Source organism: Schistocerca piceifrons, chromosome 3 (assembly GCF_021461385.2).
Source record: "Schistocerca piceifrons isolate TAMUIC-IGC-003096 chromosome 3, iqSchPice1.1, whole genome shotgun sequence".
In the NCBI taxonomy this organism is placed as follows: Eukaryota; Metazoa; Arthropoda; class Insecta; order Orthoptera; family Acrididae; genus Schistocerca; species Schistocerca piceifrons.
The window spans coordinates 707,564,339-707,583,185 of NC_060140.1; positions in this window are offsets into that span (position 1 = coordinate 707,564,339).

Here is an 18,847-nt window from a genome sequence, read left to right on the forward strand (position 1 = left end):
GTCTTCAGGCCCAAAGATGTCATCATCAGGCTCAGTGCGAAGGGCACAATTCGTCTCAGATCCTGAAAGTTTGTCAGCTGAGCTAGCCAGAATTACGAGGTGCATTCAAGTTCTAAGGCCTCCGATTTTTTTTCTCCGGACTGGAAAGAGATAGAAACATGCGCATTGTTTTAAAATGAGGCCGCGTTCATTGTCAGTACGTCCCAGAGATGGCAGCACCGTACGGCAGATGGAATTTTACCGCCAGCGGCGAGAATGAGAACTGTTTTAAATACTTAAAATGGTGACGTTTTCCTTACTTGAACAGCGTGCAATCATTCGTTTTCTGAATTTGTGTGGTGTGAAACTAATTGAAATTCATCGACAGTTGAAGGAGACATGTGGTGATGAAGTTATGGATCTGTCGAAAGTGCGTTCGTGGGTGCAACAGTTTAATGAAGGCAACAAACCGAAACAACCTCGGGCTCGCTCAAGCCGGTCTGACGACATGATCGAGAAAGTGGAGAGAATTGTTTTGGGGGATCTCCGAATGACTGTTGAACAGATCGCCTCCAGAGTTGGCATTTCTGTGGGTTGTGTGCAGACAATCCTACATGACGACCTCAAAATGCGAAAAGTGTCATCCAGGTGGGTGCCACGAATGCTGACATACGACCACATGGTTGCCCGTGTGGAATGTTGCCAAGCAATGTTGACATGCAACGGCAGCATGAATGGGACTTTATTTTCGTCGGTTGTGACAATGGATGAGACGTGGATACCATTTTTCAATCTAGAAACAAAGCGCCAGTCAGCTCAATGGAAGCACACAGATTCACCGCCACCATAAAAATTTCGGGTAACCGCCAGTGCTGAAAAAATGATGGTGTCCATGTTCTGGGACAGCGAGGGCGTAATCCTTACCCATTGCGTTCCGAAGGGCACTACGGTAACAGGTGCATCCTACGAAAATGTTTTGAAGAACAAATTACTTCCTGCACTGCAACAAAAACGTCCGGGAAGGGCTGCGCGTGTGCTGTTTCACCAAGACAACGCACCCGCACATCTAGCTAACGTTACGCAACGGTTTCTTCGTGATAACAACTTTGAAGTGATTCCTCATGCTCCCTACTCACCTGACCTGGCTCCTAGTGACTTTTGGCTTTTTCCAACAATAAAAGACACTCTCCGTGGCCGCACATTCACCAGCCGTGCTGCTATTGCCTCAGCGATTTTCCAGTGGTCAAAACAGACTCCTAAAGAAGCCATCGCCGCTGCCATGGAATCATGGCGTCAGCGTTGTGAAAAATGTGTACGTCTGCAGGGCGATTACGTCGAGAAGTAACGCCAGTTTCATCGATTTCGGGTGAGCAGTTAATTAGAAAAAAAATCGGAGGCCTTAGAACTTGAATGCACCTCGTAATACAGTGAGAACTAGAGATAGTGAGTAGGGTGAACGATGAGAATAGTGAGGAGACTTCTATGTCTACAGCTTTTTTGCCTTAGGGTTTGCCTTCTGGTTTCCATAAGGTAAACATTGTATGCCTTGCACTTGTGGCATATCTTATATCAGTCAGACCAGCATGACTGTGGAGGACAGTTGTTTAGAGTTTAAGTGTCAGACACGCTTACAACCGCCAGGCTAATCTGCGACTGGAGAATATTACTTTGATACTCGCCGTCCGGTGGAATATAAACGCAGAGACTGCATTTCCAGATACTAGGAGGGGGCTGCTGAGGATTAAAGTAATAAACGACCTTATAAATAGAGATGGAAGATTTTGCTTAGAGTCTGCTTGGAGCGGGTCCGTGCCTACGAAACGTCAACTGCCATTCCATGAGTCTAGTAAGGATAAATGGCATTCCGCGCAAGCTTTAATTGCTCCATCTGACTCTTGCCTCGAGATACAAGAGCAAGGACAGTGCTGCTCTGAAAATTATGTTTTCTTTCACTTTGGCTTATACTTGCTAGTCTGCTACTAAAAGGAGTGTTGACATGCAAAGACGCATATTTTTGAGCGCTGGTTAGCTTTAACCACCATTTAAAAAGTATTGGGAACTCTGGATTATATTTGATCATCAAAATGCAGATTCACTTTGTATTACCCAGAATGTGCAGGTAAACACAAAAGTGGATTATAATATTATCACCGCTCTTTTAATATCCAAGCACCATGCAAGTTGATTATCTTTCTTTTTGTAATTTTATCCCCCCCCCCCCCTTACAGGTATTCACATAAGAAAATCATGACGTATATCTGGTACAGATACCAAAGCAAATCGATGAAACTGATGAAACAACAACTTCAAATAACATACCGAGATTACACAAAATTGTTTAGTTTACGCGAGTTAGTTCATGCCTTTCTTTACGCTTCCGTTAGAAACGAGTAGAGTCTTTATACACTTCGAAGTCTGTGGTTGCCAGTGTTGTTGGCACATATGTTGACAACTGATGTATCTTAATCATAACATTCCTTGGCAGCTTTGATGTGAGGTTCCACCGGTTGATGCGTCCAAGAAGTATGTGATATGTGTCTTCCACTTCACCGCAGTCACAATCTGCACATGATGCTATCTGATGCGGTGTAGGTGTCGTGCAAATCGACGATTACTCTTTCGGTAGGTGAAATATTCCGCTTTACAACTACATCCATTGTCTGCGAGCCACTGCGAAGTGCACGGCAGAGGGAATGCCCCAGTGTACCAGTTATTAGGATTTCTTCCCGTTTCATTCACGTATAGAGGGCCGGAAGAATGACTGCTGCGCATGCTGTAATTAATGTAATCTTCTTCTCACTATCCATATGTGAGCAATACGTAAAGGGTTTTAGTATATGTAGTATATCATTTAAAGCCAGTTCTTGAAACTTTATAAGCAGACTTTCCAGGGATAGTTTACTATCTTCAATAGTCTGCAAGTTCAGTTTCTTCAGCATCTCTATGACACTCTCCTACGGGGCAAACAAACCTGTGACCTGTCGTCCTTCCCTTCTCTGTTTCCGTTCACTGTCTCCTGTTAGTCCAGTTTGGTATGGGTTTCACACTCTTGAGCAATATTCTAGAATGGGTCGCACGAGTGATTTGTAAGCAATTTCCTTCGCAGTCTGATGTCATTTCCCCAGTATTCTACCACTGCACCAAAGTCTACCATCTACGTTACCCACCATTGAGCCTATGTGATCATTCTATTTCGTATCCCTAAAAACTGTTACACCTATGTATCTGAGTGACTCATTAATATTAGTCGCAGGATACTAAGTTTTTCCGTTTTGTGAAGTGCTTAGTTTTACATTTCTGAACTTTTAAAGCAAGTTGCTCATCTTTACAGAACTTTGAAATATTTTCAAGATCTGAGTTAATGCTTATGCAGCTTCATTCTGACAGTATTTCGTTATAGGTAACTGCATGTAACGTTGCGAGTGTGTAGGCGAGTTATTGGTTCACCTAGGGCTGATGCTGAGGAGAGCTGAATTTGTTTGCTTGGCTGGGGTGTGAGTCGGCGGGACGAGGACGTCTCGCAACCGCCGCAGGCGAGCTCATGTGCAGAGACAATGTATGAGCGCGTCACTGGAAACAGGTAAATCCCAGAGCTGGGAATCTGGACGGTTGAGCCTAGCATTCCCTTTGTGTTGAAGATGCACCAGGAAATGGTGGAGTGTCAGACAATCTTAAGGATGGCCAGCTTACAGTTCTTCGAGATTCGACAATAACTCACATCATATATTAATGCAAATCTGAATACATGTGCGATCTCAGAAACACGAGGTAAATTAAAAAAAAATAAATAGCTCTGGGCACTATGGGACTTAACATCTGAGGTCATCAGTCCCCTAGAATTTAGAACTACTTGAACCAAACTAACCTAAGGACATGAAACTCATCCATGCCCGAGGCAGTATTCGAACCTGCGACCGTAGCAGTCGCGCGGTTCCGGACTGAAGCGCCTAGAACCGCTCGGCCACATCGGCCGGCGAGGTGCATTCAATGACACAATAACATTTCAATATCTTTGAAATAACAGACGTTAATATTTCACAGTAAATAAACATTTAATCAATGAACGTCTGAATTAACAACTTTCAATCGCTTCATACGATTTAAACAAGCGGTTTCTCTGATGACAGCATTCCGCTACAGCTGTCATCCTTGAAATCAGCGTATCTGTCCCTATTTTATTTATTGGCTTACGATGTCGTTTCTACATTTTCATTATGTAAATGTTTGTCAGAAGGTCATATTCTACACATTTACACAGCAAATGAATACAGCACGCCACGCGGTTAGAGGCGCAATGTCAGTGATTGCGCAGCCTCTCCCGCCGGAGTCCTCCCTCGGGCATGTGTGTGTGTGTTGTTCTTAGCATAAGTTAGTTTAAGTAGTGTGTAAGTTTAAGGACCAATGACCTCAGCAGTTTGGTACCTTAGGAATTCTCACACATTTCAACATTTTGAATACAGCACGAATACCTCCTATTTTGTCATAATGGTGTATTTATTTACTGAACAGTTTACTGCTTTGTCAGTAACTTTATTTAAATGTTGATCACAATTGCTATAAAAAAACTGTGTTAATTTCAAACTGGTCAATCGCATGTTTTATCGGACTCCACAATTGAAAAAAGAACCGAAAGACGCTTCTGTCACGAAGGCATAAATAACAGTTTAAATATTATTTAACAACAATCTATTGTCACTTATGCCGAGCACACTTGCCAAAGAATTCTGGTTTATTCACGTTTGAACTAGCTGTTACTTATATTTATTACAAATGATCTAGGTGTAATGGAACGTTTATGACATTTCTTTATTTAAATATTGTTGTAATATATTAGTTTACTTCGGAAAATGGCCAACGTGAATCAAATCGTGTCTGTAGAACTTAAGGACGATGTATTTTTGGTGGAGATGGCCTTAAGCCAAATGGAGAAGCAGGCAGTAGCAGAACACTATGGGAGTCAAGTGGAGACTGGGACTTTTCGAATGAGGGGGTCAAGCGAGCTGTTGTGGCACTTTATGTCGAGTGCTGGAGGAAGGAAGATCTGCCTGTGGTAATATGTGTGATTCAGTCATATAGGTGATTGATTCTGGGCGGTGAACGGCCGCCAGAATGCTCTAACTTTTGAATGGATTTTATGTTTCGAGATGTCTGAATGTGCTCCACAGTAAAACTCTAAATTTTGTTTTTTGATTTACAGAACTGAGAATAGGCAGAGAGTGATTGAGTGATTCTTTGCACTGCGTGCGTTAACTTGTGACCCATCCTGTTGTACTGTGAACTGTTTTGAGCTGGTGAATGTTCATGTATTATTATTAAGAAATTGACTTAATTTCTGCGTATATTTGATGACTATTTAGTTTGAGGTTTTGCTACCATTCTCATAACGCTCTCGGCATGTCTTTACTCCATTTGATAGGGGTATTTTCTGCCTGTGTTTTAATTGAATGTTGTTGAACTACTTCCCGTTTTATTTCCTGAGTAAACGTATTCAACGTAATTCGCAGTCATCTATATCAATTACAGACGTTAGAATAGACCCTTCTTATTAAATTAATAATATTTCTTTTATTTTATATTTATGTGTATTTTAGTAATTCGCAATTTCAGCTAAAGCATAGACTATTTGACTGCAGGACAACAGGTACAGGTTATTATCTGCAACGAATTATCTGCAGGGCACGCAAGGTGTGTGGCTTGACCTTGTGACTATGTCAAGCTACTCTTTTTAAACAGAACTTGTGGGGCGGCTGGCGGAATTATTATTATTGTTATATAATGAAATAATGTTTTGCTTGTTTTTCCCGGCCGATTAGCAACATGTGGGGCGGTGGGTGGAATTATTATTATATAAATGTTCCTATTATTTATGCTGTCTTTTGCCGTTCTCAACACTGGCTCTCTAACTACAATATTGGCAACCAGAAAGTGATTAGCAAAACGTGAAGCCTGTAATTAGAATTCCTAGTGCCCACTTCATCTGAGATATACACTTATAGCTACAGCTTATAGCTCTGAGGAATTAGGAGATTGTCTGGGATTCATAAACAAAATCGATCGTCAAAAAACGTTCGCTATATTCTGAAAGTCACACATGAAAGAAAAGAATCCACACAATCTGACTAACAGAGCAGTTCAGAGTCTAATGCGCTGATGCACCTATAACTGTCCAAATTAAATGTTTAAGTGAATGCTCGCCATAATTTGATGATAATGTTCATCAAATAGTGGTAGAATGTTTGTCCCGCGACGGCACGTGAAAATACGACATACGCAAACTGAAGATAGATCATTAAAGTCATCCCAGAATTAACACTTCACTTGAAAATGATTTCATGGTTACGCGTAACCCGAGTAACTTAATACGGCATCCGAGGCTGTTTATAGCAATGATACCGACGCGACGCGACTCCCGACACAGATAGTGTGCTATTCAGTGTCTGGAGAGAACTGGGGTCTTGCTTCCTCTGCTGCTTTCATCTGTTACTTTCCCCTCTTTGGGGAAGTGTGAGGGGGAGTTTGTAGCCTTTTGGCTTTTACTCCCCTGTGTACATGTGTGTGTGATTTTTCTATATATTTTTGGTGTCTGTGATATGTGATGAATTGTTGTGAATGTGTCTGGTACTTGCCTGAGGTAGGCGAGATGATTGGTGTTATATGGGAAGGAACTGGACTAGGGATTGGGTATTGGGATTTTCTCTTCTACTTAATCGTCGAAGATCGTCATAGGGCGCTTGTGCTTATCGCGGGACATGTCATACCGACCTAGGGAGTGGATGAGTGCATTTCCGGATCTGGAGGAACCTTCATAGAAGGCCCTTGCCAGATCCTGGAAACGCTCTCTCAGGAGTGGGATTTCGGCTGCGGCGTGCAGGTCGTCTGTGGGGAATCCAAGAGGTAGATGCAGTGCCCTTCTGAGGGCGCGGTTCTGCAGCCTCTGGAGTTTGTCCAGGTGCTGCTTTGCCGCGTATCCCCAGACAGGGCACGCATACTCCATTACCGGCCGTAACAGGGCCTGGTATACATTTACTGCTACTGGGCAGGGAAGGGAGCTGGTTGTGTTCAGGATAGGGTATAGGATGGACATTCTGGCGCAGACCTTCCTGTGGACCTCATCTATGTGGGGTTTCCACGTAAGAAGAGAGTCCAGGGTTACGCCAAGGTACTTGGCGGTTCTGCGCCAGGGTAGTTGGGTTCCATTTAGGTGGAGGTGGAGGGGGGGACGTTGAGGAGGTTCGCGCCTTCCGAGCCTTCGGGTAATCAGCATTGCCTGCGTCTTCTCAGAATTGATGGTGATGCGCCAGCGCCGGGCCCAGGTTTCCGTGTCGTCTAAAACCCTTTGTAGCCTACGAATGACCAGGTCCTTGTTCGCATTTCTTGTGTAGAAGGCTGTGTCGTCCGCGTACTGTGCGGTGTGCACCAGGGGGGCCGTTGGAGTGTCCGCAGTGTACAAACTGTACAATACGGGCCCCAGGACCGATCCCTGTGGCACCCCAGCACGAATACGCCTTCTGGTGGAGGTGGCAGTTTCTACTTTGACGGAGAAAGTCCTATTCGTGAGGTAGCTCTTGATCAGCTGAACTATGCTCCCAGGAAACCCTTGTGTGTACAACTTGTAGAGTAGTCCTCTATGCCATACTGAATCAAAGGCTTTGGCTACATCTAGTAGCACTATCCCACAGTAGCCTCTGTGGTTGAAGCCCTCTGTGGCTGCTTCAACCATTCTCATGACCTGTTGTGGGGCAGAGTGGTTCTGCCGGAATCCAAATTGGAAATCCGGCAGAATTTGCTCTCTGGTAATATGTTCTTGTATGGGTCTTAGCAGGAGGCGCTATTAGATCTTGCTGAGAGTTGGCAAGAGGCTAATCGGCCTGTAGTGCTGTGGGAATAGAGGGTCTTTCCCTGGTTTGTGCATCGCGACCACTTCCGCATGTTTCCAGCAAGCTGGGAACTCGCGGGAACGAGTAATCTCGTTGAGGACGTTCGCGAGGTGTGTGATCACTGTGGGTGAGAGTTTTTTGACTAACTGGTTTGTGAAACTATCGTGCCCTGGCGCCTTTTTTGTAGGGAGGGACCTGATTACTCTTGCCACGTCCTCGGGGGCAAAAAGTATGGGTTCGTCCTCTGGGTCCTCCTCAGCATTGAGGAAGACAGCCAGTTGTCGACTGACTACCTCTTCATGCTCTTCATCCTGGGGTTCTGCCGTTTGAAACTGCTTCTCAAAGGAGTCGGCGAGGGCGTTGGCCTTCCCAGCATGGCTGTAGACCAGTCCCCGCTCGCCGTGCAGTGGCGGCATCCTAGCGCGTCTTTTTGTGACTTGTTTGGTTGCTTGCCATAGTGTATGATCGTCTACTTTGAGAGCTGTGAGGCGGTTTTGCCATTGCTGGTTTCTGTGCTCATTGAGCGCTACCTTCAGTTCTCTCTGTAGACGATTGAGCAGCCTCCTGGTGGCCTGATTTCTGGTGATCTTCCACTCTTTTGCCACTCTGTTCTTGTGTCGGATTTGAGCTAGCAAGTGTTCCGGGAGCTGTATTTGCGGTGGAGGGCCATCCCTTTGTGGTGGGGTGGCCTCTTCCGCTGCCTGCAAGATGGTGCCTGTCAAGTCTAGTAGCGCTTGTTCTACTGTTTCGGCAGTAGGTGGCGGAGCGCGAGCGATATCAGAGGCGACAGTTTCTGGGTATCGCTCCCAGTCTGTGCGTTTGTAAGACGTCTGGTACCGTGGGAGTGCTACCCATTCTCCCACATCGACTTCTAGAATCACTGGGTTGTGGTCGGAGGACATTCTGTTGATTGTCCTTGCGGTCACAAATCCTGCGATCCTCCTAGTGAGAGCTATGTCCAACACATCGGGCCTGCTTCCGTTTTTCGGAAAATGTGTGGGCTCGACTGGACCCCATGTTTCGGAGTGGTGGGTGCGCGCTAGTTGTTGCAGTTTGGCGCCTGCTCTGGAGGTTACTCTAGAATTCCAGTCAGGGTGTTTGGCATTGAAGTCTCCCCCTATTACGAGTTTGCCTTCAATTTGCCCTAGAGCAGCTATGTCTCCCTCATCTATCTGGTCATGTGGGGGTCGGTAGACTGCAACAATTGTTAGGGATCCAGTGGCAGTGATTACTTCCACCGCCACTGCTTCGATTTTATTGGTAGCTGGTAAGAATACCTGGTGGTATATGGCCCCTCCTCCGCCTTGGGTTGGCCTGTCTTTGCGATAGCTAACATAGTTTGGGACTGTCGCTTTTATTCCCGGTTTTAGGTGGGTTTCCCCCATCATGCATATGTCGATGGAGAACTCCTTCATGAGTTCTCTGAACTCGACCTCTTGATTAACAATGCCGTCTGCGTTAAAGACGCACATTGTCAGGCCTTGGATGTTTGGTCGTCTATTCATGATGGGGTTTTGATACTACTGAGGAAGTCGCAGAGGGGAGCGACTGCTGGACTGTTGCCTGAAGGGCAGCGATGATCTGTGTGTTCTGCTTCTGGGCTTCCCTGAATTCCTTCATCATTTCCATGACGAGGTTCATGGTCTGCACCATTACACCTAACAACTGATCCATGGGGGGGGGGAGTGTGTCTGGGGTTTCCTAGGGCTTTCTCTGTCATGGTGGACCTGGTCGTTGTTTCTGTGTATTTCCCGGTGTTGTTCTTGTGATAGTGTCTGGTGTTGTGGTGGTTGGGCAATGCTTTCATGGTTCCTCGGGGGAGAAACCACTTCCGCGTATGTTGCCCTTGGTGTGTCTGGCCTTGGTTTTACCCAGGCCTTGTCTGTGTGTGTTGTCATGTTTTGGTTTCTTGTGTGTCTGGATGGATTCGTGGTGTTTTCTCTTCGTGTGTGGGGGGGGGGGGGGGCGGCCTTTGCGTCCTTTGCCTGCTGTGTGTGTCGTTTATGGACCTCACAACCTTGGTAACCCGCTGTGTGGTTTTTGCCACACAGCGCGCACCTTGTTTGCGGGTCCGTGTGTTTTCTGTTGCAAGTTCTTGTGTCATGGGCCTCGGTGCATTTTCTGCACCTCACTGCCATGGAGCAGTGTGCCGCAATGTGGTTGAGGCCCTGACATCTGAAGCACTGCACCGTCTTGTTTTTGCGGCGCAGTGGTTCAGTGGTCACAGGGACCGCCAGGATCATCTTAATGTCCCTTTTGTTTTGTGGGACGTCCGGCAGTGTGACCTGATACGGGGGCCATTTGCTCCCTATGTTTCCCATCTGTTGGACCGCCTTGACGACGTACCCCTGGGCAGTCAGGTCTGTTTTGATCGCCTGGGGGGCCACTCGTCTTGGCAGGTCTCTGATGACTAAGTTTTTATTACGTGTTTTTGTTGTAGGGAAAGTGTAGTGGGGTATGTTTTTTGCTGTTGAGAAGTGTTTTTATTGTGGTGTAGTGCTCGAGTGTGAGTAACGTTATTTTTATTTTGTCACCACCAGCAGGTTTTGCCTTGAAATTGCCTCCCCCGATTGCTGTTTTTAACATTTCGTAGAGTTCCTCATAATTCTGAGTGAACTCCGCGACGATCGGAGGGAGGTGGTGGGTGACCTGATTTTGTGTTTGTGTTGTTGTGTCTTGTGGTGTCTCTGGCTCATCGGCCACCACCTGGAACCTGTTCGGGGTGGGTTCCACTCCCCGGGCTGGCGGGAGCCTTGGCTGGTGAAAGGTTTTCCTCGCCAGCACGAAACCATCCGATTCCTGCCCGGTTATGCGATTCCCTTCCAGTGCCGGTGTTTCCTGGTTCCCTCCTAGGACGACGACAGCTGCTGTCGGGGGCACAGGCTCCTCAGAGGGTGTGGAAGTGGTTGGGATGGGGGTGGTGGAGTGCTTTTTCCCCTTGGAGTGCTTCTCCTTCTTGCCCTTCCTTACACGCCGTTGCTTGGATGTGGTGGACTTGGGTGGGGGGGATTTGAGGAACTGGGATCGGGTAGGGGGTTGGGTGGCAGTTGCGGGTTTGGGGAGGATTTTAGTCGGTTGACTGGGCTTCTGCTTGCCATTTAGGTTGCGGATATGTTCAGCAAGGAGACCACAGCCGTTGGCAAGCAGGAGAGGGGGGAGGAGAGGAGAGGGAGGGGCAGGATCGCAAATACTGACGATGTATTTGTCTGTTTGCGTTTTGTGTATTTTTGCCATGTCGGTAGCGGAAAGGGGGCTTGCTGCGAGGTTATTGTCAGTTGCAACTTTTGTTGACCCCGTTGGGTTTTCCGGTTGCATTGCTGACCCTATTATGACGATGGCAGACGCGGAATTCTGAATGGGGGCAGCGGAAAACATTTCTGTGGTTCCGCGGCCCGCTTCCAGGTCCTGGCCTACTTTTTCCCTGTTCTTGGGGGGGGGGGGGGGGGGGAGGGGCAGAGACTGACTCTGCGGCAGCTGAGGTGCTCGAGACGGCCGGCCACGCGGCCCGCGGCAACAAGAATGCGCGCCTCGTGTCGTCGTCGGAAAGGGACCGCCGCGACCCCAAGGCGCCACCCAAGCTCGGCATACCACAACGACGAGAAGACACGACAACTCTGCCAGGCGACGCCATGCAAAATTTTTTCCCAGTGCCATCCGTGCTAAGACCTCGGCGCAAGTGCCCGTCAATGTTTTAATAAAAACAGAGCCGGAGATCACTTCTGTTTTTACTCCCGTGCAAGCGGGGGCCTATGGCTGACAGTGCGCGAGTGAGAGGAGCGATGCTCAACCCTCGACTGCTACTCAGCGAGTGCTTGCTTCCTCGCGCAGCGTTCTTATATATAAAGCCACGGTGCGGACGGCTAAGGGAACGCCTGATCAAATCGGCTCTCCCGACTAGCCGCTGGGCTAGTAATGCACCACATTAAGTTATTGAATAAATCATCGCTTCCTTTGCTGATGGCCGATGAAGCTCTCAATTTAAATGTGCATTCAACACACAGGTAAGTAATCATAATAAAAGTCTGACGTGGCTAAGTAAAATATTTTGGGCGAGAGAATTAATTTAATTACACTGCACGCAGTAGACGAGCTCTGAACTTGCCCTTTGGAGATATGCTATCGCTATAGTTTTATAGTTATTCAATTGAAACTTCTCACATCTTTATGGTTATAGCGGATCTCCCTTCTACTTAAATATAAACATCCTAGCCTTATTTATTAGCCTACTTAATCTATCTTACTTCCTTAATTTTTAAGACAAAAACCAGAAAATCATGAATTTCCACTAAAATTTTAATTTGTGAGATCCAAAGTACTGTTTCTATTAAATTATTATGAAAAAGGAATCTAAATATAAATTTTTAAGTCTCTAGCTCTTTTCTGTTGCGCCAATGATTTTTACAGAAAAACGTCCAAATTTCGAAACTGGTTAAAGTTATTGAACTGATATTCAACACATATTGATTTAGTATTACTCCTGACATGCTAGAAACGTTTCAGGTAATTTACTTGATTTTTAAAGTATTGCGCAACATTTATGACGTCAGAGCTAGTTACAGTGGACTAGGCTGGCACACAATGGAAAGACTGATGAGAATTTTATACGGCGTGAGTGGGCTGCTTCCCTACAAACTGTGCATAGCCCAGGTACCTGAAGTACATACAACTGTAGGTAAAGATACAAATGGTTTGCTTATGAGGTCCACTATTTAAAAGCGCAACTACTCAGCAGTAAGGGTTAGTATGAGGATACATAAACAGCGGGTGACATATTTTTGCATGGCATAATATCCGGTGAGTAGCCTTTCCAAAACAAGCTGACAAACACTGAGAAAAGTTGTAGGATCTGAGAACCCCATAGCCATATTATCATTATGGGCCTCAGCTGAAAAGCAGTGGAATATAGTGAGAGAATGGGTTACACACTAGGGCTCGTAGTGTCCCGACTCCCTCTGTCGCGGAGAACCACTGGAAATCGATTAAGGCCACTCACGGGAACCCTTCGACATAAACAATTGTGTCACGTGATATAAAAATGGCGGTAACCGCTCACAGCCACTGACAGTACAATAAAACGGCAGGAAACCCAGTGGAACAACAGGAATCGAGCTGTCCCGTCCCTTCCCTTTATGACAGCATGAATCCCACTGTTGTTCGAGGTCTCTGCTTCATTGTGAGGGGGCGATGAAGTGCCGGCAGCACCAACAGGGCCCAGTCAGCACCCCTAGGCGTAATAGGAATACGATTGGTAGAAAATATCTAATAATAATTATTATTATTAATAAATTTTTATTCGAACATATACTTACGGTCTGTTATTGTTCAGCAGCGCAGCGCTTCCCCAATCTGGTTGTAGCAGAACTGTTGGGTGTCCTCACCCACATAGTCGTGGCCACATTGCCACAGCAGCATGACTAGCCCAAAGATGGGTCTCCCAATTTATCGGACCTGATGTCTTTCAAGTATACTGTACCACCGCATTCCTTTAAATATACTGCGCTGCTGCAGCGACTGCTGTCTTTGCCGTTGGAGCTGCCGCTGCTCGCAGAACAACAGGCAAGACCTCCATCAGGAGTACTAATTTTCGCAAGCACTTATAACATTACTGCTTGTGGGTCTAAACGAGTAAATGTTGGTCTTGATCTGGATAATGACTTTGCTGCGATAACTGAAATTAAAAATGCAAAACTCATTGATTCTACAGACCAATATTCATGTTACGAGTGGGAGTATATGATCAGTATTATTGGTTATAAGAAGACTAAGATGGCAAACAAGTTTGATCCTTCCTGTACTTCAGTTGACATGCAGATACTAGGTCGTAAAGTCACAATAGTTTATATATACGGTGAAACCACGTTAGATTTGAGAAATTTTAACATTGCAGCGCGTCAGCAATCGTGAATAATTTAGTAATTATAAAGAATCCGCCTCGCTTGCAAACTGAAACCGGATGTTGACCTAGGTTTCGGCGCGAATAACCACGCTTTCTTCGGAACAAACTAAAACTACAAACTACCTAAAGAGACATTGTCCAACATTAATGCAGAAAGCCCAAAATGGCAAAAGACTCACATAAAATGTTGATTTAATGTTAGATTTAATTGCATGAGGCCTGACTATTTTAAGTATGTATTCAGGCCTCATGAAGCTATATTCATCAATTCCCCGTGATTCCCTGGGGGAGAGGGAGTGGGGTCCTCCATGAGGCCAAGAGCGTAATCTGACAGTAGTTGTGTAACCCGACACCGGATGTGATAAGATCGTTATGTGCCTTCATACTTTCACTATTAACCCACTGATTATCAGCTGTGGCGTATCATGTCACAAGCCTGAATTGATAGCATGGCTGCAGGCTACAGAGATCCTACAGCTTTTCTCGATGTCCGTCAATGTGTTTTGGAAAGGGTGCTCACTGGACGGGACGGGACATGACGCGCTGGAAGTGGTGCGTCGCCCAATGATTACCTGTCTTCGTTCTGGTACTGGTATCCTACTTACACCATCTGTAAAAAGTCTGACGTTGCAGTTAATATTTTCCTCGAAGTCCTTAATATACAACACGAACAGCAATGGTCCCAGCACACTTTCCTGGGGCACACTCGAAGTTACTTCTATATCTGACGGTGATTCACCATCAACGATAATATGCTCCACCTTTCCTACCGAAAAGCTCTCAATCCAGTTACAGGTTTCGCTCGATACTCCATGTGATCGTACTTTCTATTGTTTGCAGGGGCTCCCAAAGTGTGAAACGGTATTCGAGAGCCGAAGTACGCCGGCGCTAAACGGAATGCGCTTTTTGCCGCCAGAATGGCTGCGTCACGGCGAGGGGAGACGGAGCGGTCTGCGCAGCCTTCTCGGCGGTAAATGTTTTTGCGGCTGGTACGCCACTGACCGGCAGTTCACGCCGGTCGCACGTGTCCGCTGGGTCGGCAGCCCTCTGGCCGGTGGGTAGTCTGCAGTGCTGTTGCTGCTGCTGCTGCGGCGGCGGCGGAGGTGCTTCGTTCCGGACGGCCGGGCAGGCTAATTTTTTTGTCCTTGTTCGCCTCGGAAGACGTTATGGGAAACTGACGAGGTAGAAAATACCGGGAACGCGGCGCGCGCGCTCGCTCGGCCCAGCTAAGGAGTTAGCTGGAAGGGGAGAGGGGGACGGAGGAGGAGCGAAAGAGCGGCAGCACGAACGGGAAAAAGAGAGAAAATAAATATCAGGTGTGGCCGCGGAAGGCAGCAGACAGGCCCTCCACACACAAAAAAGCAGCGGCGGCGGAGGCTGGGCCGGCTCGCGCCGTGTAGGCGGAGGGCGATCCTCCTCCTGCCTGCCTCCCTCCCCTCCCCCACCCCCCTCTCCAGCCAAAGTACTAGCAGGGCAGAGTGCCGGTCGTGAGAACGCATCCACCTGCAGGGAGCCGGTCGAGGGCGCTGTCGTGGCACGCGATCGCTGCTGCCCGTGCCTTACTTGCTTGCTGGATACTTGCTGTTCCAGTGATTCTCCAGACTATTTCTCTTGGAGTATTTACACGTCTAGAACTGGATTCCCTGACGTGATAATGAATATGGCTGCGCTCCATCAACTGTGCATGCGAGAGCTTCAGTGACCTGGGAAAAACAGCCAACCAGTTGCAAAATTCAGGTTTATTTAAGTTTGACCAAAGTTTCGACAGTTTTAACAGTGCCTTCTTCAGAAGCTATTGTACGTAGACCACATTATCTATATCCACTGTGGGAGTCGTTGAGTCTGTCTTATCCATGTACGTGTCATCCACTTAATCAACATTTAAAAGACATGATCTGAAAATATACGTGGTACACTTATGCTTTGTAGGATGTGACGCTGCCACGTGTGTGTGTGTGTGTGTGTGTGTGAGAGAGAGAGAGAGAGAGAGAGAGAGAGAGAGAGAGAGACAGAGGGGGAGAGAGAATGTGGCATTCTACACGTTGTCGGATCTAATATCAACTGTGTGATAGTTTAAAAACTTTATGACAAAGCTCTACAGTAGAGACCTACTATTTTCAAATCATGCGTTTTAAATCCTGTTTAAGTGGATTAGACGTACATGTACGACAGTCAACGACTCCGACATTGGATGTAGATAGTATGATTCTACGTCCAATACCTTCTGAAAAAGAGTTTTAACAGCTTCTAAACCATGGTCAAGGTTTAATAAACCTGTGTTTCGCAATTGGTTTGCTGTTATTCACACTCCATTGTAGCTCACTGACGTGAAATTGATGGAATCGACGAGGACGAATTAAATGTAATGACATTGAATGATATCAGTGAAGTAAACTCAAAACAGAGTTGAGGCATAGCGACTTTCGTCGCTTCTATAAGTCGAACGGTAGTTAGCAGATAGATACCGTGGGTCATGGTTCTAGCATGATAGTTGTGTGCTCTGGTTCGGCTGCTGTTGAATGGTGTCAGCATCTTAGAGACCAAATTTCTAGTCCTCATAAGTATTTTGGAAACAAAAAACTGCAAGAGAGGGGAAGAAAACTGTGCATACCGGGGGGAGTCATTCCAGATGTGGAAAGGCTCCTTCCGGATGCCATGAAGGGTACAGGGTGCACCCATCTGCAGGTGGTCGCTCATGTCGGCACCAATGATGTGTGTCGCTATGGATCGGAGTAAATCCTCTCTGGCTTCCGGCGTCTATCTGATTTGGTGAAGACTGCCAGTCTCGCTAGCGGGATGAAAGCAGAGCTCACCACCTGCAGCATCGTCGACAGGACTGACTGCAGACCTTTGGTACAGAGCCGAGTGGAGGGTCTGAATCAGAGGCTGAGACGATTCTGCGACCGTGTGGGCTGCAGATTCCTCGCCTTGCGCCATAGGGTGGTGGGGTTTCGGGTTCCGCTGGATAGGTCAGGAGTCCACTACACGCAGCAGGCGGCTACACGCGGGTAGCAGGGGTTGTGTGGCGTGGACTGGGCGGTTTTTTAGGTTACATGGCCTTGGGCAAGTACAAAAAGGGCAACAGCCTCAAAGGGTGCGGGGCAAAGTCAGGACATGCGGGGACCAAGCAGCAGTCGGTATTGTAATTGTAAACTGTCGAAGCTGCATTGGTAAAGTACCGGAACTTCAAGCGCTGATAGAAAGCACCGAAGCTGAAATTGTTATAGGTGCGGAAAGTTGGCTGAAGCCAGAGGTAAATTCTGCCGAAATTTTTACAAAGGCACAGACGGTGTTTAGAAAGGATAGACTGCATGCAACCGGTGGTGGAGTGTTTGTCGCTGTTAGTAGTAATGAAGTGGATAGTTCCTGTGAATTATTATGGGTGGAGGTTACACTCAACAACCGAGCTAGTTTAATAATTGGCTCCTTTTACCGACCTCCCGACTCAGCAGCATTAGTGGCAGAACAACTGAACAAATCATTTCACATAAATTTTGTCAGCATGTTATAGTCTTAGGTGGAGATTTCAATTTACCAGATATAGACTGGGACACTCAGATGTTTAGGACGGGTGGTAGGGACAGAGCATCGAGTGACATTACACTGAGTGCATTATCCGAAAATTACCTCGAGCAATTAAACAGAGAACCGACCCGTGGAGATAACATTTTGGACCTACTGATAACAAACAGACCCGAACTTTTCGACTCTGTAAGCGCAGAACAGTGAATCAGTGATTATACGGCCGTTGCAGCATCCCTGAATATGGAAGTAAATAGAATATAAAAAAATGGAGGAAGGTTTATCTATTTAGCAAGAGTAATAGAAGGCAGATTTCAGACTACCTAACAGATCAAAACGAAAATTTCTGTTCCGACACTGGCAATGATGAGTGTTTATGGAAAAAGTTAAAAGCAATCGTAAAATGCGTTTTAGACAAATACGTGCCGAGTAAAACTGTGAGGGACGGGAAAAACCCACCGTGGTTCAACGACAAAGTTAGGAAACTACTGCGAAAGCAAAGAGAGCTTCACTGCAAGTTTAAACGCAGCCAAAACCTCTCAGACAAACAAAAGTTAAACGATGTCAAAGTTAGCGTAAGGAGGGCTAACCGTGAAGCGTTCATTGAATTCGAAAGTAAAATTCTATGTACCGACTTGACAGAAAATCCTAGGAAGTTCTGGTCTTACGTTAAATCAGTAAGTGGCTCGAAACAGCATATCCAGACTCTCCGGGATGATGATGGCATTGAAACAGAAGATGACACACGTAAAACTGAAATACTAAACACCTTTTTCCAAAGCTGTTTCACAGAGGAAGACCGCACTGCAGTTTCTTCTCTAAATCCTCGCAGAAACGAAAAAATGGCTGACATCAAAATAAGTGTCTAAAGAATAGAAAAGCAACTGGAATCACTCGACAGAGGAAAGTCCACTGGACCTGACGGGATACCAATTCGATTCTACACAGAGTACGCGAAAGAACTTGCCCCCCCTTCTAACAGCCGTGTACCGCAAGTCTCTAGAGGAACGGAAGGTTCCAAATGATTGGAAAAGAGCACAGGTAGTCCCAGCCTTCAAGAAGGGTCGTCGAGCAGATGCGCAAAACTATAGACCTATATCTCTGACGTCGATCTGTTGTAGAATTTTAGAACATGTTTCTTGCTCGCGCATCATGTCGTTTCTGGAAACCCAGAGTCTACTCTGTAGGAATCAATATGAATTCCGGAAAGAGCGATCGTGTGAGACCCAACTCGTTTTATTTGTTCATGAGACCCAGAAAATATTAGATACAGGCTCCCAGGTAGACGCTATTTTCCTTGACTTCCGGAAGGCGTTCGATACAGTTCCGCACTGTCACCTGATAAACAAAGTAAGAGCCTACGGAATACCAGACCAGCTGTGTGGCTGGATTGAAGAGTTTTTAGCAAACAGAACACAGCATGTTGTTATCAATGGAGAGACGTCTACAGACGTTAAAGTAACCTCTTGCGTGCCACAGTGGAGTGTTATGGGACCATTGCTTTTCACAATATATATAAATGACCTAGTAGATAGTGTCGAAAGTTCCATGCGGCTTTTCGCGGATGGTGCTG